This window comes from Meleagris gallopavo, chromosome 2 (assembly GCF_000146605.3).
Source record: "Meleagris gallopavo isolate NT-WF06-2002-E0010 breed Aviagen turkey brand Nicholas breeding stock chromosome 2, Turkey_5.1, whole genome shotgun sequence".
In the NCBI taxonomy this organism is placed as follows: domain Eukaryota; kingdom Metazoa; phylum Chordata; class Aves; order Galliformes; family Phasianidae; genus Meleagris; species Meleagris gallopavo.
This window is the reverse complement of record NC_015012.2, coordinates 89,080,237-89,105,803: the sequence shown is the minus strand read 5'-3', so window position 1 is coordinate 89,105,803 and position 25,567 is coordinate 89,080,237. Positions and strand designations below refer to the sequence as shown.

The following is a 25,567-nucleotide window of genomic DNA, read 5'->3' as shown; positions in this document are numbered from 1 at the left end:
TTCCTGCCCAGTACTTCTCTTGTTTTCTATACAATTGTCTTTTTCCCCCCCCAACACGCTGGATAAAAGACATGTCAGTATTCAACTTATAGCTGAGTCCATATCCTGGGGCTACAGACATTTTAAGTCTCCTATATCTAATACAGCCATCTGCCTGTCATTTCTTGTAGTTCTCACTCTTCTCTGTTTAAGTGGGTCATTTGTATCATCTTCATCACCATTTATCATGCTTGTTTGATGATTTAGTGTATGCATGCACAGTGTTTCTTAGTAATGTATCTTTGCTTAAACTTCAGAACAGAAGGTTATTATAATCTACATTTCTGTACCTGTATTGCATCATATTGCTAAGTGATGCACATTGCAGGGGAGTTGAAACTAGATGATCATTGTGGCTCTTTTTAACTGAGGCCATTCTATGATTTCCTGAGGCATTGCTTATTTTAGCATTTTGTACACAAAGACTCTGGGCCACAGTAATCCCTGTCCTTGTTATTGAATCCTGATTATGTAAAGCTGACAAGTCTTTACCTTGAAGTCATACAAAAATATTCAATTGCCTACTTTTTTTTTTGACACCATATTCTGCAACATTTGCAGTTGCAGATTCACAATTTGAAAAGGCTCTGCCGTAGATCTGTTAAGCCCCTGTGTAGCAGAACACTCACTAGTTAACACAAGACTTGTTATACACATTGGTTGCAACTTCTTCAAAAAGAAAAAAAATCAGTTGAGGTCAATGGATCATATTATCCACTTAAAAAGCTTTTTATATTTCAAGCTCTTACACCTAATTTATCATATTCCCCTATGAAATAGAAACAGTAATTAAGTATGATTAGGCTTATTTTCCTAATTAGGAACAAAGTTGCATCAATGTTAAATGTCTTCCATAAGGTTAGAAAGTGAGTTGACAGCAGGAACCCTTCTCTAATACTTGACTGAAGATCCACAGGGATCTGGGAACCTGCCTACAAGTTCATGGGAAATTGACTCAATCTTCATTCATGAGGGATGTATTTAGTCACCAGGACTAAGAGATTTAAAACAATATCACCATTAGCATTCCTTTAACATCAGAAATTATGCTAGTCCTACTGGATCATCAAAACCTTCTCCCCTCTCAACTATCTGTCCCACCTGTTCCCAAAGAAGAAACCAACGTAAACTATACACTAAATTTTTTTTCCTCCATGCAAGCAAGATGCAGAAGATGAAGCTGAAACACAAATAGAAATCATCATTGTACAGAAGACATTATTTAATTTCTACTGATTCCACATTATGCTTTTTTTTTTCCTTTTTAAATTATACTTTAAATACTGAAAGGCTGAAAACAGGTAGAGGAATCCACTCACAAAAAAAAAAAAACAACCACAATTCAAGCACCAACCTCCTGCATTGAACATTAGGTCAAATATATCATTAGCATAACTGTAGAACAGCCAGTGGAGTTATCATAAATGTGATAACAGTGTAAAGGGCAGGTACATTATTTACAAACTAATTTCCCCTGGCACTGAAAAAAAGATAATCATAAAGGCCTCTTTTTTTTTCCCGTCAGTCACTACTCTTATGTAAAAATACCAGTTTACAATGCATATAAAGTTTCATGTGAATGCAATCAAAAATAGTAAGGACTGCTTCTGTTTATTCGTTTAGACTTTTACCTCTTGTTTTCTATCATTACAACTTAGGTCTTAAAAACAACTTGTATTTCCAGATTCAAGCTTCATAGGTAAATACCTGTGGTTCACACATTGTTAAGTTCTGGAAAACTGTTGCCTGATTTGCACATCAGTTTGTTCATCATTGTTACATCAGTAACATATATTGCAAAGAAAAACATACTAAACTGTCTTTATCAAGAATAGGAAAAAAATATATCTAATATTTTAGTATAAAATACAGACAACACAATTTTTCATGAAGTGGCTATCCTCTTTTTTATGTTTCTGTTTTTAAGCAAAGTTACAGGTTACCCATTTATTACAAGAATGAACAATTGGGAAAAAATATTAAGACATTTGAATCCAAATTTGTTCTGTCCGATATTCACAGTGATTCCAAAAGGGTAGAGGTGATGCAGTTACAAAGCTGACACTCAAATGAGGATCCTCATTCTTAATACTGTATCCTAGAAAAAAAGATTACAGTTACATCTCTGTAAGTTATGCTAAATGACAAAATACTCAGGTCTGAAAGCACTGTTAGTCACACTTCCACAAATATATCAATTTCTATACAAAGTCAGAGTCCAAAGAAGCCAAGGACGCAAGCAATCTAAGCTTATTCTAACTCAGTTCCTAAAACTTGTCCTTCCCTAAACAGTCAATCTAGAGATGAGATATTTAATATAGATGTATATGTAACAGATAAATATTTTGCTTTCAAAGGTAGCAACAGGATTGCAGAGAGGAGTTTCCAGCAGCCATTTCTAGAATTTTTTCAGTTGGTAGAGGAGAACTCCCCAAGGCTTCCACTCTTCTTCTGGCAGAATAAGTTTGCTCATCTCAAGGAGTGGTGGTGGGACTGTTGACACTGGGTGTCTGTGCCCCAGCGTGGAAAAAGGGAAAGAATTTAACACTGTGGCTCACTGTTTTTAAGAACAGCAGAAAAGATGACCTGAGTTTGTCTGATGAAAGAGCTTCAGGAGAACTGGCTCCACGTGTTTTCATACTATTATGTTGTAGAAAAGATTATCAAAATTGGTGTTTCTTTGAGGTCTAAGATGTAAAAATCTTTATCCCTGTTGAGACTCATTATTTTTCTCTTCAGGCTCCGATATTGAAATGTCATCCATACTATGTTTTCTCATATAAAAGCCTTTGCTTAACAAGACACAATAACTAAGAAGTTCCTAGCTTTTTGTAGTATCCGTTCCTTTTTTTATAACTAATTAATCTCTCTAAGGTATATAACACCTGCCCAGAGGTAAATCCTTATTTCAGAGGTATTTCTGAAGACAATATGTTGTTGTATGTAATTACATAGAACAGTCATGGATTTTCAGAAACTACTCTGTCAATATGCTTTTAAGACTGCCCTAAATGAGGGCTTCCTTTCTTCTTTCTTTTCTTTTTTCTCTGCCAGACTTAGAATGAAATAGAAATGTGTAAAGGTATTTAGGATTCTATGCATAAGTACATAGGCGAGATAGACAATGGGTGTGGAAGAGTATCTCATAGCACTACCTCTTTTCTCAGAGATGTACAGTGAGAAATTGTTCCCCTATTAAAAATAATAAGTATTACAAAAATAAGATAATTACAGCTTTTCCCTATGATGATTATTATTAGTATGTCTTCTAAACTTATTTTTCTCTAAAGATTTATCTCAAAAATAGAACCATTTCACATAGACTTCCCATTGGGCAATAGTACGATCAAGTATCAAGATAACACACCGATAATTCCAAATTTGCCAATAATGCTAACAATTAGTAATTTGTGTCACTCTTCTATGATAATTTACTTTTTTCATAGAACAATGAAACAAAAAATTATGGATAGAGCAACTACAGGTTAAACAGGTCTGATGTTGGTTAATAAAATCTCAAAATAATTAGAAGAATACTCTCTATGCCAGTTTCCTTTTGGCACTAACTTACAGAAAAAAATTATGCTGTGTAATTTGTGCCAAGCTGGGTAGCTTTGTACACTAATTCCAAAATGACGTATGGAGTTTATGACAACCATCTGCTGAGATCTCTCCCCAACCATACCCAAGTAAAATTATAATATTGATCAAAACAGTTCTTTTGTATAAATTGGAGTATCTAATATGAGTTTTTTAAAATCTACAATTGCATACAACATCTGCATTCTCTCTATAAAATGTAGATAATAAAGCATGAACTTTCTGCCTGTAAAAAACATTTCTTTCATTATTTATCATTCCTCAATGCTGAAATCCACAGGCAAAATCATTTAGCTTAAAGCGGAGTTAATTTTAAATTTGTAATTATACTCCTGATTTTCTTCTTCTCTGATCTTGAAGGCAACAAAAGGTTCACTATTCTTCTTTTCCAGAGCTTATCAGAACAGACTGTTACGCTGGCAAGAAGGCCAACAGATTTAGGCATAGAAGTATTGAGCTGTTCCACTGAATTCCTGATGACTGTTTACCCTCATTTCAGTATCCTGAGCACCTGTGCTGTTTAGTATAATCACACATGCAAAGTACACAATTATAGCATCGGATGTTTTATGTCACTTTTTTTTAACCTGTTAAAAGTAGCAATAGAAAACAACAGACCTGACATGTTCCCAGTTGCAGCTTTTCCTCTCGTAGTCTGAGATCTACTTTGTTTAGTGGAGTTCAGAGCCACATTTTATAGTTTCTTAGGATTGTATAGGTTGCTGATAAGCATGCATCAGGGATGAGTGGAGTATGGAGGAAAGATAACACATCCTGTTTTTTCTGTTGCACTAATACAACTTGCAGATTAGACTTCAGTATCACTTAAGCTGATGAGTACTGTCATTATGTTTTTACTTCTGTATTGAAGTAGCAACAATAACTGATATTTAATTCTTCGCTTTACAAGTTAAAATTTATTAATGATTATTATATAGTTATTTTAAAATAATAAGAAGAGTATTCCCAGAATATTTTATTTAGATTCAACAGTGACCTCAGAATTGAATGATCAACCTGCCATCACCACATAATTCACAGCCCTGCTAGAGCTTATTTTTTTTTTTTATTTTCATTCAGGTAGTATTTCCAGTTTCCTTAAGGTTGAAGTCTGGCAAGTAGAATAATGAAGTACCCATCTGTATTTTTAGATTGCTGTACAACATTATAGCTTCTCTACAAACAGCTAGGAGTGAAGTTCTCCAAATATGACAGGTTTATAGAGAATAAGCATTATCTAATATTAGTCATACTAAACTGAAAAAAAGATAATTTGTTTTAATTTTCTATAAATACTTTAGTAACTATGGATATGTTCGATGATTTAGAGTTTATTTAAAAATTACCAGAGAATGAGCAGCAAAGAACAGTTACTTACTGGCACGAAGAACTGCATACCACTACAGTTCATTGTTATAATTACTTGATTTAACTTCCCCCAGAGGGATTTTGTAGATACCAGTAATGTAAATAACTAAACAGATAATGGGGTGACTTCTGTATGTTCTCAGAAGTTTTAAATGGTAAGTGTAAGAATTTTGTGGCAGTCCCAATAGTTTTGATAATTATTAAAGTATATTCAATGAAGTACAATATTAAATCAAAAAAGCAAAATTAGACTTTTAATGTATACCTCTATACTAACTAATTCTGTTTTAATTTCTCCAGACTTTTTTTTTTGTTACAACTGAGACACAGGAAAAGAATTAGCCCATATTCTTATGCATATATTTCTGTGATAGTCTGAAAATTGATGTTTTAGTTTAACTTTGATATGTCCTTAGTGTAAAATAAATGCTTTTTTTTTTTTTTGGAACTCTTTTCAGCCTCTGTGTAGATTTAATAGTGCTCCAAGACACGTAGCATACTGAAAAAACACTGCTTGTGGAAACATTGTTTTATCTGCTACACAAGTTAGAAAATGCACCAATAATGAGAAAAGGAATTGCTGGGTAGACAGACTAGTTAAGTTGGGCAAGTTAGCTATGCCAGCTTTTATTCTTAGTGGTTTCAGTTTCCAAACTAAGATTCCCAGAGCTTGACCTAGGTAATGCAGCAATCAGAATTGAAACCAAAGTTAACAAGAGACATACTACAATTAACAGTCTTCTCAAAATACTTAATATTGAATTCTTGGTCAATGATATTACCAGAGCACCTCAGACTAAGTGCTCCACAGGAGTGAAAATACTGACCTTAATACCCCAAACAAAGCTTTAAGTATCATGGAAAAGGTTTCCTGTACCTAAGTCAATTCCTGGTTCACACATCTCAAAATGTATGAAGATAAAGTTATGTGCAAGATGTATAATTCTGGAGGTTAAAGGATATAATAGAGAGAAGTGCTTCCTGATGTTTACAACTTCTTGCATTCCAGTCTGCCTCCAATGCCTCCTCTTGTCTTGGCACTGGGAACATAAGATACTGGGGGAGATAAGACTGAGGTTTATAAAACCACGAATGCTTTGACAATTGATGAACTGAACAAAGAAGCATACATCTCCCTGCTGCTTTGCAGCTGCCTTGCTAAAGACAAAACAACTACAAAAAAGCACGCATCAAGGGCAGTTCATTTAAGAGAGTAGAATGGAATAGAAAAGGGTAGAGTCAAGTCAGGTAGAGAAGAGCAGAGCAGTTCAGTTTGAAGGGATTTCCAAAGATCATCAACTTCAACTGCTTGACCATTTCAGGACTAACCAGAAGTTGGAGCATTAAGGCTTTGTCCATACTTCTCCTCAACTGTCAAGCACTGGGTATGAACTGCTTCACCAGGTAGCCTGTTCCCATATTTGACTACCATCATGGTAAATAAGTGTTTCCTGATATCCAGTCTGAATCTCCCTGGTTTAGTTTTGTGTCCTTCTTACGCACACAATACTCAAGAGGTGAGGCTGCACCAATATTAAATATAGCATGAGAATCACCTCTTTTGACCTGTTGGCTGTGCTGCAGTGAAGGAAAATATTTTACACCACAGGCACACAGTGGAACTTGTTTCCACAGGAACATGTGGAGGCAGATAGTACTGGTAGATTACAACGGGTTTAAACCATAATCAATTGCTATAATATGGAGTTATCATAAACAACTCTACTAAACTCCTGTCACAATTCTGATAACAATTCAAAGCAGTACTGCTTGTAGCTGAAACTAGCAGTATTTTCTTTTAAATTAAATATAATTGTTATTTAAATGCAACAACTGTCCCAAAAGCTAGAGTTCAGAAGAATAAATAATTTCCTCTAACTTTCATCTTTTCATATACTGTTTTTAATTGCTCTTTTATAAAGTACAGATTTATTTTTTTTAAATAAGACCAAGTAAGTATTGACAGGGGATATAGAACACAGTACACTCTCTTCCACCTCTAAATCCCATAAAGAGATAGTTATCATATTAGTTCTCATGATGAGTGTTTTGTTATTGACAATTTCTACCAGGCTTTCTTTTTAGTGTGACGGAACTCTTCTTTAACGCTTTCAGAAATTTCCATTCTAACTATTACATTCTTATACTTGAAGTAGCTTCTCTGCTACTTCCCTTGAATTTTTGCCATTAGTACAGGACTTGGCAGCTGCAATACTCAGAAGAGCAAACTTTGAACACTGGTGTACACTAACGACTTATAGAGCAGTTAAAGAAGAGAGAAAAAAATACATAAAAAAAACGCAATATACTGCATTTATATACCTCCCCTGTACTAGCAACAGTTAAGATTGCTGTGGATCTCAACAGAAAGACAATAATCAGTTTTTTTTTCCCCTCCTTTTAGCAACATTATGTTCAGAGCTAAAAGAAATAAATATTTTTTGAAGTGCTCTGCATGGTTTTCTTGAAGTCAATATATCTACAAGGATATGGATACCTGCATAATCATAGGAGGATTCATTGCTGAAATTCTGGGTTTGGTCATTTTATCCTTTGGTATTCACATCGTTAATCCTTGTCATCAATATAACTACAAAACACATCCAGTCAACAAAAAAAATCCTATTTTGCTTCGTGCATGAAAATAATCCAGCAAAGTATCTGTTGAATGTCAATCCCTCACTTTTGAGAATGATAATAAAGACAATATCAGATAGCATTACTTTTTTCTATCTGCATTATGCATAATCAAGAATTTCTAAGATTAAAACAAACAAACAAAAAACAAACAAACCAGCCAACCACAGGAACAACTTAAAAAACCCACCAGTAAAAAAATGCCACAAGGGCTGGAGAGCTGAACAAGAAGAAACTTGGCCAAACTCAAACACAAGAAGGAAGCATATAGAGGGTGGAACCACAGACAATAAGCTGGAAGGAATACAGAGACACTGTCTGAGCATCCATAGATAGAGCAAAAAAAGTCAAATACAAATTGAATTGAATCTGGCCAGGGTTTTCAGGGACAACAAGAAGTACAAAAAGAAAACTAGGGAAAAGTGCTGAACAAGACAGGGGACCTGGTTACAAAGAACAGAGAAAATGCTGAGGTACTGAATGCTTTCTTTGCCTCAGTAGGAGCTTCATGTATTTCAAATGTATGAATCAACAACTAATTTCAACTTTGTTCATGGTTACTGCAGTATCATAGCTCATCTCTATCCAAAATATGCAGTCTTCTAAAATCCAAATGAATCAGTAAGTAGTCTCTGGATAGTGATGTATTTTCCCTCTACAATTATTTTTTGTTTTTATTAACTAGTGAAAATAATGTTGTTTCTTTTAAATATAAATGTTAATATAATTTTATTCAGAAATCTTAAAGGTAGTAGGAATAACAAGTGTTGACAATCTACGTTTGCTTTCCGCAATAATGAATACCTAAGAATGTGTTTTGTGTTTTTTTTTTCCCCCCCCCACCTAACACATCTAATATACTTGCAGTCTTTAATCCTTAATCAAAGAGTGCTGACTTCCAAGGAAGTTAAATATTTAGGCAGATTTCTTAAGCTGTGAAACCTCAACAACAAACATGAATGAAAATATTGCATCTTAGCATGGAGAGAAGGACAAGAATGCAGTTCAGCTGTTTTCAAATTACATGACAGTGCTGGATGAGCACTCTAGAGAATTATTATTTTATTTTTTTAAATATTGCCTTACTCAGTACATCCCAAGTGAGTCTGATAGAAGAGTCACAGCATAAGAGACAGAAAATGAAAATTTCATTCTGACAGATAAATTTTTCACTTGGGAAACATTTTCAAGCTTTTCATTCCCAGCTGGCTCGAGAGAATTATAAGTTATCAGAAGCCTCTTATGATACCATCTATTGTTAATGTTTTTAATATCTCCCACAGTAAAAACTGTGAAAGCAATCAAGCCAATGACATTTTCTTTCCTCTTTCACTATTGCTTTTATCTGATTAAAACATAAATAGAGATACCTACGCCACCCAGAAAAGATAAAGCAGGCTTTTATCTTTTTTTTGTGCATGCCTCTTTACTTCTTGATAGTTTTGGTTATCATTTTTGCACAATAACATCTCTTTGCTGTATGTTGTATTTCTAGCACCTAGGAGTGCTAGGTATTCTGCTCCTGTTAGTGTGGGGCTTGATTCTTGTATATGTACAGTGCTCCTCATCCTGGCTTGACTCATCCTGATCATGGTCAGATTGTCATAAAAGAAGATTCTAACGACAATTCATTCAAAAAAATAAAAAAAAAAAAGGAATACTTCAAGTTACTGAGTAGCAGAGTTCCTCCAAAAATATAGGTGAGCTCAGTTCTGCCAGCCAATCCTTGATATCCATTATAGTCAAGCAAGAAGGAAAGTCATCAATGGCTTATATACTAGGTCCAGGAACTATCTGGAAACCTGCTTTTTGTATCAAAAGTGAACAACATTACAGACTACAAAAACCCACGTATAACTGAAAAGCTCCATTTAGGTGTACTTGCATGCTGGCAGACTGAGGTCACACCTGTGCCAAATCAGATAGCACACTGCGATCATCTGTTCAGAATTTAAGCACCTTGTAGTAACAGGTTTGTTCAATTTGGAGCTCAAGTTGAGCTAGTCAGGGAGTGTAATTGTGGTCAGTAAGGGCATTGGATTATTTTGGCAATGAAGTGAAGGAAAATTCAGGCAAGTCATTCAGATGTTACACCAAGGCACAAGAAATGTCTGGGTGCAAAACTGAATACTCTCTTACTCCTCAATTAAAAGAAAACCATAGAGGAATTCTATTCTACAGAATATTCAACTCTTTCTCAAAAGGTTTCTGTACATTCATGATCTGAGATGCTTGGATGAAAATCATCACATTAAAATTTAGTAAACTCATGTACACAAGATAAAGGCAATATATTGTACACAATATAATAATCTAAGCATATGAATAAAATACTGTAGATTCTTCATTTCGTCATGCATGTCCAATGACAACACATTCTAACATATTTATGTGAGGTGAAGTATTAGTCACATTACTAGAAAGAATTTCAGTTTCATATTTACTAACAGGCCACAAGCATGGGGAAACCAAGGCATCACCTGCCAACAAACTAAAGCATGCCTTGAAGCAAAGAGCATGACTATGGACTGAACATACTCTAAGTGCATTTCAAGCGGTAGAAGACCACACTTTTTAGACACATTCTATGGCTAATTATGTGACCAAAGATATAAAAAACCATTGGTCTCCTAGCTCACATGATACTGTAAAGACCTTATGAAATCAAGAAGTAATTACAGTTTTTACCAACTAAACTAACCTTATGGCTGCATCACATCAGAATGAAATACTCAGGTAGAAACACAAAATACAAATACCTTTGTTGCCTTTGCAGATAACACTTTCTTGGCAATTCCTGCTTTAATTACTGATGCCAGAGGTCCAATTGTCTTTTGAGTCTGTAATTGCTAAAATAAAAACCCAAGTTGGGCCATTCTTTTTCTGAGAATGTTACACATAAACCAAAACTTTGGAAAATGATTTAAGCAACACAAGTGCTCTTTTATTAACGTGGCTTATTAGTACACTTCACTTAATCAGGACACAGATAATTAGGAAATCTGGTTAATTGGGACATTTCCTAGGGAGCCAAATTAAACCAAATGAGTTTTGACTGGCAAGGGACAATGGTTAATTGGGATGATAATTCCACTTAATTGGTATGCCTGCAGGCAGCTAAGTGATCTGTGAGGCTCAAAGGCTAATAACAACCTTTCTTTCCTCAAAAGACCTCTACAGGTCCAAAACCAGTAAAAATAGTGGTTTCAATGCCACCGTGTACATATTAAGCATTGGTCACAAGTTTCCTCTCTTTAAGAGCTCATCATCATCACCAGACTTTTAAAAAATGTGACAGTGCGAAGTTTTTCAAGTTTATATTTAATTTCAAAGTAAGGACACAAATTACCAAGTTTTTCCATAGTGGTGGAATATTACCAATTTTTTTCTCAGCCATCAGGTTTTAATACTGGAAAAATATAGAAAAATAAAAAAAAATTATGAGAGTTACTCCTAGTACAAATTGCATTTCCCATTAACAATCATTTTGCCTTAAGATAAAAAACAATAATCTTCATTCACATGCATAGTTAATCAAACATTTTCTCCCTCAAGCTGAGGAAGTGTAAGCCCTGTCTTGCTTTGCTCCCCCTTGGCACGCTGCTGATATAAATCTATCTTTTTGACTTCTATCTGAAGAACTTCACCACAAGAGTCCCAAGGTAATGTTCCCACATCCTTGGCCCCAGGATCTCCAATTTACCACTTTCCCTAGACGCACAGGGAGCATTACTTTAGACCCCTCCAAGCCATCAGACCACCCCCCTTTGCAGTTCTCTTCTGTACCATAAGCATACCAGTTCCTTGACCAAGGTCATGAAAATCCAAGGGATAGAACACCTCTCCTACAGAACAGGCTGAGAGAGCTAGAGCTGTTCAGCCTGAAGAAGAGAAGGCTCTGAGATGACCTGGGAGCAGCCTTTCAGTGTCTAAAGGGGAGATATAAGAAAAAAAGGACCAGAATCCTTAGTGGGGTCTACTGGAAAGGACAAAGGGAAATGATTTCAAACTAAAAAGCAGAGTGTTAGACTGGATATAAGGAACACATTTTTTATTTTTTTTTTACAGTAAGGGTGGTGAGGCACTGGAAAAGGTTGCCTAGAGAAGTAGTGGATGCCTGTAGCAATTGGACAGATCATACAATAGGAAAGGTGTGATGACAGAAAGACTAGCACAATAGAGAGGTGCTATAAACAAAGGGAAGAAGATTGCCCACCTGTATCAGAAGATTCTAGGTTTGCAGGAGAAAGCTTCACCAACAAGAGATCTTCAGAAAAAAATGCTTCCCTAGTGGCAGTCAGCCTTTAAATGAGGTCTAAGAGAGGTGTAGCCAAGCCTTCCAGTCACATAGGTGAATTGCCTTCACCTGTGCTCCCATGGCTGACTGGGTCCTCTCTCTGGTGATCAATCAGTGGTTCAGGCCAGGACTCAACAGATCCCATACAATGCCCCTTCCCTGAAGATGTCCAAGGTCAGGCTGGACAGGGCTCTGAACAACCTCATCTAGCTGTGGTGTCCCTGTTCATTCCAGGGGAGCTGGACTAGGTAGCCTTTAAAAGTCCTTTTCAACTCAAATGATACTATGATTCTGTAACTATTTGGCTCTTAAGACACCATGAGAAATTAATACTGCATGATGGTATTTGGAAAGCTAAAATGCACAAATGTTGGTTTTGAAAAAAATGAAAAAAAATTCATTTTTTTTTCCTAAGGGTACCATTTTGAGGGTTTTCTTGACCAATAAACCAATTTTCACATAGCCTGTAGACAATATTTTTGATGTCTGTACTCTTCCAGTTTGAAATTTTCCAATTTCAAATTTTCTGACAGACATATATACACACAGAAACACAAAGGTGCACTAAGTAGGTAAAAAATAAATTTCTACTTTTTTTTTTTTACTTGTTTAAAATTAAAACAAAACAAAACAGCACTTAATCATGTTAGCAAGCTTGTCCATAAAATTTGTATTTTCCTGTAGCTTGTGATCTAACAATGAAGAGTCAAGAGAAAAAACTATAAAGCAATCATCAAATATTGAAAAACTAGTGCACTGCAAGGTGTATTTATTATGCTAAAAAATAATGAAATAATATTTATTAAGAATCAATTTTCAATATTTAATTAAGGTTAGAATTCAGTTAAGAAGATGGTCTTCACCTGTTATTTGACTAACACCCTGCTGCTGATATACAATTTTTAAATATCTACAACTTTAAATATGAAGAGAAACAATATTTTCACATTATTCAGTTCTTTGGGACATTTGCATAACTTGGACAATTCTGCAATTTTCTAGAACATGTTTCCTAAGTTTATTCGGTATGTGCAGTCCTACAACTCGAGCTAATGGGTTAGGATGCCACTGTATGGCTCTTCCAGTTCAAAATATAAGCCTTTTGAAAAAAGAACTGTACAGACTAGTACAGGGGAAAAAAATGGTGTGGGGGAAATGGAATAGAGTTTATACTTCCTTTCCTATAAGGCACCCTATTTTTTTTCCCACAGTCCTTTTCAGGAAGTGTAGAAGCCTGCTCCTAAATCCAGAACATTAATTTAATGAACATGAAATGTCATTAACAGCACTCAGAAATCTCCTGAGGATATAATCTCCAAATCATACTTTTCAACTGGAAGAGAGATTGTTCCGTTGTTCATTAATTTATATTTATGGCCCTAGAATGTATAAATTCAACTAGCAATTTTACAAGAGGGGAATATACCTAAGTAAACCCTATTAAAGTAATGAGGCAAAAAAAGTGCTTTTTATTAACATCAATGCTTTATGGCAATGTCAGGCACAATCTTTTCTAACTTAACCTTGAAGAAAATACATTGCTTCTCTGATTTTAATTCAATTAGTAATTTTTCACTAAAAGTTAGCCATGAAATATGAAAAGACTTGCAGGGGATCTTGTCTTGATCTATAGATCTGTTGTTAGTACTGCTGACTGCTACTTTGAGTGCAACTCATTAAAAGCATGAAGAAATTATCAAAATAGATCCCCGATTTTGCCATATTTTAAGTATATGTTGAGAGACAAAATAACCCTTATCTCTTGCTGTTCCAAAATACAGTGAGAATATAGTTTGAGATACACTATTCAAATACTCCCTTTAATCCAAAAAAAAAGATGGCTATGGAGAACCAGGATAAGAGTAAATATACACAAAAAAGAATAAAGAAAACAAATTAAATTCAATTAAATTAAATAACACCTTGTAGTCAATCCCGGGAACACCCTGCAATTAAGCCTGGGAATATAATGGTACAGATCCTCCTAGAAGACATGTTGAGACAGCCAGCATGACTTCACCAAGGGAAGGTCATGCCTGACCAATCTGGTGGCTGTCTATGATGGAGTGACAACATCAGTGGACAAAGGGAAGGCAACTGATGTCATCTACCTGGATTTCCAAAAGGCCCTTGACATGGTCCCCTAACATATACTTATCTCTAAATTGGAGAGATATGGATTTGAAGGGTGGACTATTCAGTGAATAAGGAATTGGTTGCTGAGAAGGACTTAGGGGTCCTGGTTGATGAAAAACTTAAAACGAGCCAGCCTCGTTTTAAGAGTGTGTGCTTGCAGCCTGGAAGGCCAATCCTGGGTTCCATTGGAAGAAGGGTGGCCAGCAGGGTGAGGGAGGTGACTGTCCACCTCTACTTTGCTCTTGTGAGGCCCCAGCTAGAGTACTGCAGCCTGGTCTGTGGTCCCAACACAGTAAACACGTGGAACTTTTGCAGAGGGTCCAGAGGAGGACCATGAAGATAGTCAAAAGGCTGAAGCACCTCTCCAGTGAAGATAGGCCAAAGGAACTGAGCCTATCTTTCAGCCTGGAAAAGAGAAGGCTGTGGGGAGACCTCACTGCAGCCTTCCAATATTTATAAACAGTTTATAAGCATTAGGGAAATCAACTTTTTACACAAGTAGATGGGGGAATGGTTTTAAATTAAAGGAAGGGAAGATTTAGATTGGATGTTGGGTGAGTGTGTTAGTGAGTGGTGAGGTCTCTGGAACAGGTTGCCCTGAGAGGTTGTGGATGCCCCATAGAGATGTTTAAGGCCAGGTTGGATGAGGTCCTGGGCAATCTGATCTAGTACTTGATCTAGTGTCTGTCAACACTACCAGTGGCAGGAGAGTTGGAAGCTGATATCCTTGAGGTCTCTTTCCAACACAAGCCATTCTATAATTCAATCTGTCATTCCCAGGATGTAAACATTTCCAAATGAGAGTCTGAAGAGACTGACAAGGAGAAGTATATGAACTCCCAAGTTCTTTACTGACCTGATGAGAGGTCCGTCTCATTCTCCAAACCAAGGTAAGCTGCAATGTTACTAAGGTCTTTTTATCATATTATTTTTCTTAATTACTTACCTTAGAGTATTGCAGCAGACCTAATTCCAAACAAGGATTCTGCAGCAACTGTATTCTGCTGTGTTCTCCTTTCTTCTGGCAAGTATGAGCAGAGTCTGCCTTGCCTTGCCTCTCTGAAAACAAAGCCACAGGCTCTGCTCCTTATTGCCAGGACTGCACATAGATTGAACTTGTTTAAGTGTCGTCAGATAAAATGCAGAAACTGCCTTGGTAAGGCTGTTCTACCTCTAAGTTAGAAATTCTTAAGGCATGTGCCATTTTTACCAGGTTACAGCATCATCACTTTTCAGATCATGTTTTCTTAGCTACCTCTGATCTTGCACTCAGGGCTACAAGTGTTGTGTACTTTGAAAAAGACAGAAGAGCAATAGCATAAAATGTGAAACTTCCCTGCAGAACGGTGGCTATAACTAAAGCCTGATAGCTCCCTAAAATCTGCCTTTTCATTCATAAGCTTTACACTAGAGCAAAACAAATAAATTGTCTGATTTTTCTAAATGGCTTCATCTGTGAAAATTCTTGATCATTTCTCCAAGTTCTTAAACAACTGCTTACCTATCAGATTCACATTTTTTTCCTGGAATGGATCTTGGCACTGAACACTTACGTGGTGATTATATCCTTAAATTATGGTTCTGTTATTACCAACCTGGTATAATTACAATGATGATTTTTAAGGACATACTTGTATGTACTTAATCCCATATATATACGCCCAGATTGTCAACAGAAGTACTCTGGAGTGGATAATTATGACCTGATTATGACCTAAGTCAGAGTAATTAGTGCATCTGTAATGGCTAAGTCTGCACACACTCCACAGTTTTGTCCTGGAATATAAAATAGTTGCATTAGCTCAAATCAGCTCATGGGACTTTGTGTAATTTTGCAGGAGACCTCACATCTGTGTGCAATTCTATATATAAATGTACGTTCACAAGACTAGCACCATTCTTCAATAAAATATTATTTTTTCAGTAAATCTTCTGTGGTTAACCACTCTTGGCCAATAACGAGCAGTTCCTCATCCAAATTTCCAATTACCATTCACAAGTTGATGTTAATTTTTGAAAGTTCTGAGATTATGAGATGAGTTGCTGCAAAAGAAATTAGTTAATAGCATTGTGGTGAATAAACTTCAGGTTTGTTTTCTAGCTTCTAGCTTTTTGCACAAGACTGACTTTTTTTTTCTCAGATTAAACTTTATTGAATACTAAATTCCAATCTAATTTTTCATGAAATAATCTGACTTCGCTACAGAATTTTATTTAGAACAAAACTGATCTGATTCCATTTAATACTGATGTCCAGGAAAAGAAACCTGTTGTTTTGTGGATTTTTCTCCAATTTGTCTGATATTTTACACCTTTGGCCAATAATTTCTCAGCCAACATTTATCAAAAGGTCACGTCATAGTGCTTTCCTTCTCACAAGACCTTTACAAACATTGTGATATTTTAAGATGCTTTATTTTTGATGGCAAAAACTTAAATGTGGAATTGCATCGTATTTGATCTGTCAATCTCAATGAAATGTAATCTGTTATTATTCTGTTATAAGCATGTATGTGCTGTAATAATTCATCAAAATTTGTCTTTGAGAGAAAGAACACGCAATGCTTGATATATTAATGGTAATGTGTAATTTTTATGTGGAGTTTACCAGCTGTCACACTCTCATATGAAATGCTTTCATCATAATGAAAATGGCAAATATAAAATGGATATAAACAATTATGTTTTTTTCAAAAATTTATAAATTCATTAATAACTAGAAGAATTATAAATCTTTATGCTACACTTGATTTAAAAGCTAATTCTCTTTCAAAATTAAACAATCTGTAACACTTGTATTTTTCATAGATGTTACAAGCATAGATCACATCTTGCTGCTGTTACTCATTTTTTTTTCAAGATAGTTTAATTTTCTTCACTTTTGTTTACTTTCCTGTCCTTCTCTTATCTTACTATTTTTGCTTTCTCCATTGTTCTACATCTTAAACATGTCTCATCTCTCTATATAGATAGGACTTTTCCTCTTCAGAGTTCTTCCTTCTTTTACAACTGTGTCTCTTGTATTATTTTACCTAACTACTTTCTATTATTTTTCTGTAATTAATTTTAGGATTATATACTGCTGAATGCACAAATTCAAAAGAAGATTTTTTTACTGCATTCCGTATAATTATTTCTAGTTCTCAAATGTCTACTCTACTTAGCACTGATTGGAAATATTTCTTTTTATTTTTTTTCTTTATTTTCCCTCACGTTTGTTTGCTGCCTGTGTTGGGTATTTTATATCGGTGCTATCTTCCTAACTATACGCAAGGACTCAATGTATTCAGAGCTCTCACTCTCTTACAATTCCATCCTTACTTCCTTCTACTTTTATGTATAATGCAATGTTGTACCTAACTTCCATAGTTTCTCTTCTCTGTCACTTATTACATGGGTAGAGTCCGAATGGGAATCAGAGCTCCCAAAGTTGCAGGGCTCAGATAAACATGTGTAGAGACTTAAGCTGCCAAATAAAGATTATACTAGGCAAAAATCAGATTAACTGTAGCAAATTTCTCCCAGATTTAATGCAAAAATCACCTACTTTAATCAAAGCAGTCTTAGATGCCAGTCACATTTGCTTGCTTGTCATTACTACCTGTCCTATCAGGTAGTAAACTTTAAGGGTAACGCTCCCAGACTCGGAAGCAAAATAATTGTTTTTGTGTAATTTTTCACAATTTAGTAGCCAAATAAGAATTTATGCGTATCATTTTTATTCACTGTATTGTGATCATTCATCTTTGCCGGGTGTGCAGAGCCTGCAGCTGATTCTTATGTTACCCCCTGCAGTTAAAGCAACTAGTATCAAAAAAATACACATTGAGACACACACAAAAAATTCATAGCTTTCACTTTGCATCTTTTTCCTACAAATAAAGGCAAAATCAGTCACAATTATAGTCCTTTGATTCTTTACTTTTTCTGTCCATTGTTTATCCACTATTAATTTCTGTTCAATATTTTTATTATATAATTTGCTTAGTTCACTTCTTTCACATCTTTTTCTTTCTCTTCACTGTCTTCTCAAATCCAGCAGTGTGCGGTGGCAGCCAAAAAGGCAAACTGCATTTTAGTGCGCAGAAGAAAACAGGATTTCTGATCATAGAAATAATTGAGCTATGATCAACAACTGATTAACTGAACTAAAGCAAAGAGCTATTTAAACATACTGCAATACATTCACACTCTGTGAGAGACAGAGAGGGGAAAAACACATTTTCATACAGGTATGCAGGTATGCAATAGCATATCTGGAACTCACAACGTTTTATGATGTTAATCACTGCAGTACACTGCAAATGCCACAGTGAAGCAGACTGCCAGGATTCCCACCGCACAAAATAATTTTTAGAGCTTTATACAACCTCTGTTTTAACTGTACTTGTACATGGTTTGATACGCAAGCTTCTACCTTGGAAGCAACTCGTCTTTACAAATTGACAAAAATCTATTAACTGTTTTTCAAAAAAAGATACCCAGAGAAGTGTAGACCAGCCAATACTGAAGGTACAATCTATCTTTCTGTGTATTTATAGGCAGAAATCTCAATTAAAATCAGAACAAAATCCTTATTCTTTTTAACACTGGTTCCTTTCGCTGATTTCCAGCTGACCAATTTAAGGATAATGACTGGGTACAGATAACGCCCATCCTGTTACTTAGCACCATGTTAACATGCAAATGCCTTTTTATATTGAGGAGATTTTCTTAGTTCTTCTGAGATAATAGCTCTTGCTTCATAAATCTGTTACATCTACTGTTATTCCGCACCTCTTGATTGCTTTTTCCCATCTGTTTTAACTTGGTGGCCCAAGCATGTTTGTCACCCAAGGAAACCCCACAGACCAGGCATTTATGACTAGATTAAGTCCACTTCGAAATACTGTCTTTAGAACAAAGCACTATTTAATCTATTTCTCAAAAGCATCAGACATGTAAAGTAAATAATAAAAACAATGACCAAATAAGACTTTCATTTTGTTTAAATTTATGTCACTGGTGGATTCCTTTTGTAGTCAATCGACAATGGGCAGATCCACAGAATGAGTCATCTCTTGGTAAAATCCTTGTTGAGTTTCAAGCTTACTTTGGTGTGTGTGTAGTTAATCTGGAGGTGTGTAGACTAAGAAAGTTTAAGGAGTTGTTTACAAAATGACTAAACTTGGCTGGGAAGCAGGATATAAGATGCATCCTAGTTCTCAGTATGTGTTTTCCTTATTAGTGTAAACAGGCTATGGCTATCGGATTCACTTTGAGGCATGGACACGGGAATTAATCTATTTAGTATTAGTTCTGAGCATTGCAACACCTGTACCCCTCTGAAGATCTCACCCTGCTTTGTTGAGAGAGGAATATGCTGAAGCCTAATACTAAGAAGCAGATCTCCATCTTCAAGATTAGATACAGAAACCATGGTTGACAATTTGAAATATCAAATCCATTAAAAAATTGCTACAGTCACACCTATTTAGAAAAGTTTTCTTATTAACAAGGAATTTTTAGCCTCGTTACTTACACTGTACAAATGATGGATTTTTACAAGAACGTCAGATGTCACTAAATTAAATGCCTAACATGATTTTATCACCGAACTTTCTCAATGATTATGAAAAAGCAGATTTTGTTGACAAATATACACATATAAAACCAAAGGTTAAATACCTTTTAACTTTTTTATTATTTGCAATTTTTCCCTATAGTTCTGTGAAAGACTAGTGACAGGTTGGTCACCACATAATTACTTGGATCATTCTGCTACTGCAAGATTTTTTTTCACACTTTTTTTTTTCAACTGCTTGCCTTTCTAATCCAATTAATTTTTTACTCATTCGTCTATTCCAGCTATATCTGATAGATATCTAGTAGTTCTAAAGCAGAGAGTCCTGTCCAGTTTCATGGAATGGTCATCCAGAAAAGTGAGAAACTGTCAATGCCTTTATTAAAGCGCAAACAACAATATAAGATTAAGGCTTAACCAAAAAAATGTACAAATGAATGAAGTTGTTAGTGTCTGAAACACGCAGAAGTTTCAGAGAACATATTACCTGACCTCAAAAATTTCAATGCAAGAAACAAAGCCTTTAGAAATCAGTCTTCATTAGCTCTGGTGCACATAGCAGATCAGCACTCAAAGATCTTTTCCCTAGTATTCCTTATTTTATCTTTTTTTCCTTAAAGGGTTTTCTTAAAAATAGCATTATTGTTCTAGAAAACTGCAAAGTATTACATAATTCCTGTAAAATGCAAATATATCATTCAACATTTTTTCCATCTATGAAAGGGTTATTTGTGGAAAAAATCTGCCTTTTCTGAATCATTAATGTTAATTATATAGTTACCACCACTGAAGTTTATCTATTTTTTAGGATAGTTCTTACTTCTGATGTTACTTGAACTTACATGTACTATCACTGCATTATTCACCATATATATCTTTCACAACTCCAAATTCAATTAAGCATGCAGTTTTTATTTTACCAGTTTTAATTGGTATTAATCTGTCTTCTGCAAGTTTCCCTAATATTTGTATAATATTTAAAACATCTTGCCTTCACTTCATCACTGTGGCTGAACTGAAAAACTCATTAAACTAAAGTTATTGTTTTTCTGCAGGCTCTTCACAACCAATGACTTTTTCTATTAGAACTGGATATTTAAACTTTTGTTTTAAAATATCTCATCCTAACATTTTGTCATATTTTTCTCTTGCACTTAAGACAACTTCCAATGTTCTAAAACATCAGGAAAACACCTATGGGTTAATGTATCATTACCCTTCATACTATTTCTGAGGTGTATGATTTAGCATGAGCATGAGACACCATTTTAAAAGGAACTCCACAGATGATTATCAGCAATTGCTGGAGTTGTCAAAAGGCAGGAGAGATCACCACGTTGCTTAATGATTTCCTAATTGATTATGAGAGGAAGAGTATTAGGAATAGCTGGGTTGTTTTATTTTATTTTATTGTTTTGTTTGTTTTTTTTTCAGAGCGGAAGACTGTATTGGGGTGTTTCAAAATAATCTGTTTTGCTCATCGTATCCATAAATTATCTAAAAAAAAACCTCAGTGAACTGACAGCATTTAGTTCAAAGTTATTCAGGGCAATAAAATCTAAAGGTTACTGCAAACATTTGACGAAAGATCTCATTATATTGAATGAAAATGACAGAAAAAATGAGTATTTATAAATGCAAAGTAATGCATTTTATGACAAAATAATGACCACAATTAAAGCTAAGTATTGATAGGCATTATAGCACCAAAAATATAAAGCTTTAAATTAGTTACTATTATTCAAGACAGATGCCACAGATTTTTTACAAATGGCATTCTGAGAATATCAGATCAGTGGAAGGAAGAAGAATAGCAGACAGTAATGACACAAAGCTTGATACTGAAATGAAAAATATCACAAGATCCACATCAGAAGCATGTTGCTTCTTCACCAGTGAGATGAAGCTATTGCGTGCCTTCTTGGCCATTCCATCCCTACAAAAAAGAAGGAGTGGGCTAAGGAATATTCTGAAACAAGTGCAAAGGATTGTCAGAGGTTTGTTGCAGGGATGATATGAAGTACATTGCAGCTTCAGTGCATGAAAAGATCAGGAGCACAGAAAAGAAACAAATCCAGAGGAATGTAAGTGAGATGAATAGTGCAAGACTATTGCTTTTAACTGCGTGAAGATGAGGGCACGCATAAAGTATTAAGGTTGTCTTAAATAACAAGAGGAAGTGGTCTTTTATTTACTTATTTATTTTATGCACTGTGCATAATTAGACAGTCAAACTCACTGCCACATCATCTCTTATGAAGCCATAAACTTAACTAAGGTTCAAAAAATGAATTGACAAGCTCAAAGAGTAGTAAACAAACCTACCACAGAGCAGAAAGCAAGTTGATGTAAATGTAGCTTTGCAAAGATTTAATTTTTGACTGCTGAGAGCTGGAAATACACAACAGGGGAAAGATTACTCTGTATTTGTGCTTTTCCTTTTATGCTTTCTCAAGCAACCACAACTAGGCATCATCAGAATTGGCTATGCTGACCTTTTCTACATATTTATTTAAAAAAAGACTTTAAAATGTCACCAAAACCTTCCTCCTCCACCTTCCACTAAAGGAAGAAAAATAATAACAATAATAATGAAAACACACCACAAAATCACAAAATGGATCCAACCAAGAAAAATTAACAGATTTCCTAGGTAGCATTTGCAGTATGCTTCTTCAATTAATATTAAAGTAGGAAAAGAAATTAATTATATGTGTCTACCTCCACAAAATAAATAAGTCTCAAAGATCCCAGTGTTTTACTGAAAAAGTTAAATGGAGGTAAAGCAGCGTGATACAAGAAATAAACAACTTCCTTGAAAGAGCCTAAATAAAGAATTCCTATCTTTTTGCTTCCAGTCCCATTTCCTCAGTATTTTCCTTTTCTTCCCTCTTACTGAAGGCTAAAAAATGAGACTAGTATACATGTTGGCAACACCCAATGCTGTCTCTCACCTCATTTTTTGTCACTATTACAAAGTTATTCCTTGCATGAAAAAAACAAGTGTTTTAGATACATTTTTCATGCCTACTTTTATATAGAACTAGATGTAATTTTATTTACAGGCCATGAAAATGCAGGCTCTTCACTGTATCAAATATCTGATCTTTAATGCTATTGATGAGATTGGTCAAATTTATGCCCCCACCAAATTCTAAAATTGAATGATAGATTGGTTTGTGGTGCTGGGGGTTCCTCTGAAGCGAGTTTAATTTGTGATGCCAAGCCAAAGTACTTTCTGAGTGTTATAGACCTAGGTAACTCTTCTGTTGAGAAACCGGGAGTAGTACAGCAGGAGTAGTACTGTGGGATTCAAAATTCTTTGCATGACTTTTATTTTACTAAGATCCAAACCATAGCTTCTGATCTGTCACTGGTGAAAAAACAGCACCCTAACTTCAGTAAGGAAAAATACAATCCCACACAATTGCTTAAGAGTACAGACTCACCACGTGCATCATAAAGACGTCTTTAAACTACACGTATTTCTCAGTAAAATGCTGAGATTAATTGTTGGTGTGAAAGCCCCAGTCAGGATTACGCTTCCAGTTAATCTGGAAGGCAAAGCAGAGAGCCAGCTCCAGCAGCACCAACATGACTTTTAAGTTGATTCCTCTGTGTGTCAGAGCAAGACCACCTAGGGATTGCTTTCACAGACTAAATATGTCTCCAGCATATCAAAAAAGGCTTTAATCCACTTAGGAGCAACAGCTCTTGAAGCAGATATGAGGTGGTAAAGTCACTGAATCGCCCAAGGCAGCTGTGGAGCTTAGCCTCAGCTGAAAGGGGTCTGCTGTAGGCCAACAGACAGCCCACTTTTAGAGCTGTTTGTGCAGAGGGCACTTAGCATTTGTTCTCTCAGATATGTGAGGAATTGCACGCTCTTTGTTTTGCTCTCCATTTCACAGCAGAAATAATATCAGCAGACTACACTGTGCATTACTGAGCATATAAAAAGTGAGCTGAGAGAGAATGGAGTTTGATTTTCAGTTAAAAATGCCATCTGTGTAAGTCTAGTGTATGTCTCTCTCCTTAAACCTTCACTTTGAGGGATAGCTTTATGTTTATTCTTGTCGAAATTAAAATAAGTGATCTAAATTATGCTGTTTCAGTGCTGCTTCAGTGCTGCTCAGCGTACTGCCAGAGCAACTTGTACTGTGTTCAGAAAAACTCCACTATTTGTAAAAAGTCAACTGCTACTGCCCACAAGTCTTTACATCTCTCTTGAGTACACCTGTATCTGAACACATTTATAATGATTCAATTTGGTATGGGCAATTTTTAGTGAAGAAAAATGTTAAGAGGTAAAGTGCTATACAACATTTTAGCTTCAACAGAATCTCTGAAAATTTCTTTCCTTGATTAGCACAACTTTTGTATAAAATTGATAAGAAATGTTGCACAGTGGGAAAACAGAGCTCCCAGCACAGCTGAGACAGCCACTCAAATAACTTCCTTATCATAGTTTTAAATAATTGCTGTAGTTCATATGCAAGTACATTTGTAGAATGTGCACGTATAAATTATTTACTTTTAAAACTAAAAAAGATGTCTATTTTTTGGATTGGAACTGTACCACTGTTCACTATCATAGTTACAGAAATATCTGAGGTAGGACAAAAAGACTGGAAATAAGAAGCAATAATATAGCTTATTTAGAAACAAAAGTAAGATTATAAAACCACAGAGTGTGAAATGGTATGTAGAGATTTCATACTGTACTGCAGCACAGAAGGAATTTAGATGACTAGTAAAAATGAGCAAAATAAATGTCTCATATTTCTGTACACTTGTTATAAAAGCCAAACCATTGTATTATTAGTTTATGTTGTATACAGTAATACAGTTAGCACTACATGGCATAGCAGACAATCAGCAACTTTGGACTGTAGTACCTATGAGTTCCTGTATATACACAGGAAATATATGCTGGATGTAAAACAATTTCTTTCGAAGCATTAGAAAAAGATATGCCTTCAAGGGATTAAAGTACTTCAATATTTAATTTTTCCCACTGAAACAAACCAGTATCAGAGTCTATTTTCAAATGCCCTCAGATCTCATTCTTTTTGTACTAATTCTTGATGTGAATAACTTTAGCACAAAATTAGTAGCCTCTTGTTTTACGAAAGGCACTTTTTTCTCCATAACTTTTCATCTCTATTTAGGAAGACTGAAGAGCTGATGCTGGAAGCTGGATCAGTGAGAATGCTTATTTTTCTTAAATTACTGGTAAGAAAATTATTGTAATCAATGGTATCAAGTAAGACTGGATGCCAGGCTGGTTGTGGCTCTGGGCACTCTGGTCTGGTGGTTGGTGACCCTGCACACAGCAAGGGGGTTGAAACTAGATGAGCATTGTGGTCCTTTTCAACCCAGGCCATTCTATGAGTCTATGGTTCTATAAGTTAATTATTCAGTAAGAGATTTAAGCTTCTACAAGGAAGCTTGGAATTCCCAATGATAACATAAAATCCTGCACTCACCTGCTCTCTAAAAGCAGAAAGAACGTCCTTTATTAAAGCATAGAGAAACATGGAGCTCTGCTTCTGCAGGTGCTGAGAACTGCCTCCCTGAGCAGCTCAGCATTTGTGTGTCCTCAGAGCCTAGCCAGCACTCAGGGAGCAGACTGCAGCTCACCCTGAACACTGTGATGGGTCTGATATGATAAACATACCCAGAAAATGCCAAAATGTACAGACAGTTGATCACAAGAAATCATCCATCAACTGAACTGCATTAAAAGACCACGTTTATTCCCAGCCCTTGAGCACTGCCAAGGTGCATCAATTTAAAGCGGGTATAATAAGCTAGGAAAATGCATGCAGCCAAATAAATTGAACATCAGCTCTTAAGCGATAATTGGTTAAATTTCTGATCATCTGACCACACATTTGTAAACAATCTTTTTGAAGTAGTCATGGCAC

General features: G+C 35.4%; 2 long non-coding RNA genes across 2 annotated transcripts in view; both read right to left on the bottom strand.

Annotated features, from left to right (window-relative positions):
* Positions 1 to 25,567, bottom strand: part of LOC109366264 — a 38,489-nt gene continuing 12,922 nt past the window's right edge. The window contains exon 3 of the long non-coding RNA XR_004158987.1: positions 1 to 2,137. This is a non-coding gene — a long non-coding RNA (uncharacterized LOC109366264). The remainder of the gene's footprint in view (positions 2,138 to 25,567) is intronic.
* On the bottom strand, positions 8,527 to 11,553 carry LOC109366263. Its single transcript, XR_004158988.1, has 3 exons — positions 11,442 to 11,553; positions 10,994 to 11,053; positions 8,527 to 10,493 (listed from the first exon to the last, which is right to left on the bottom strand). It is a non-coding gene; the product is annotated as an uncharacterized LOC109366263 (long non-coding RNA).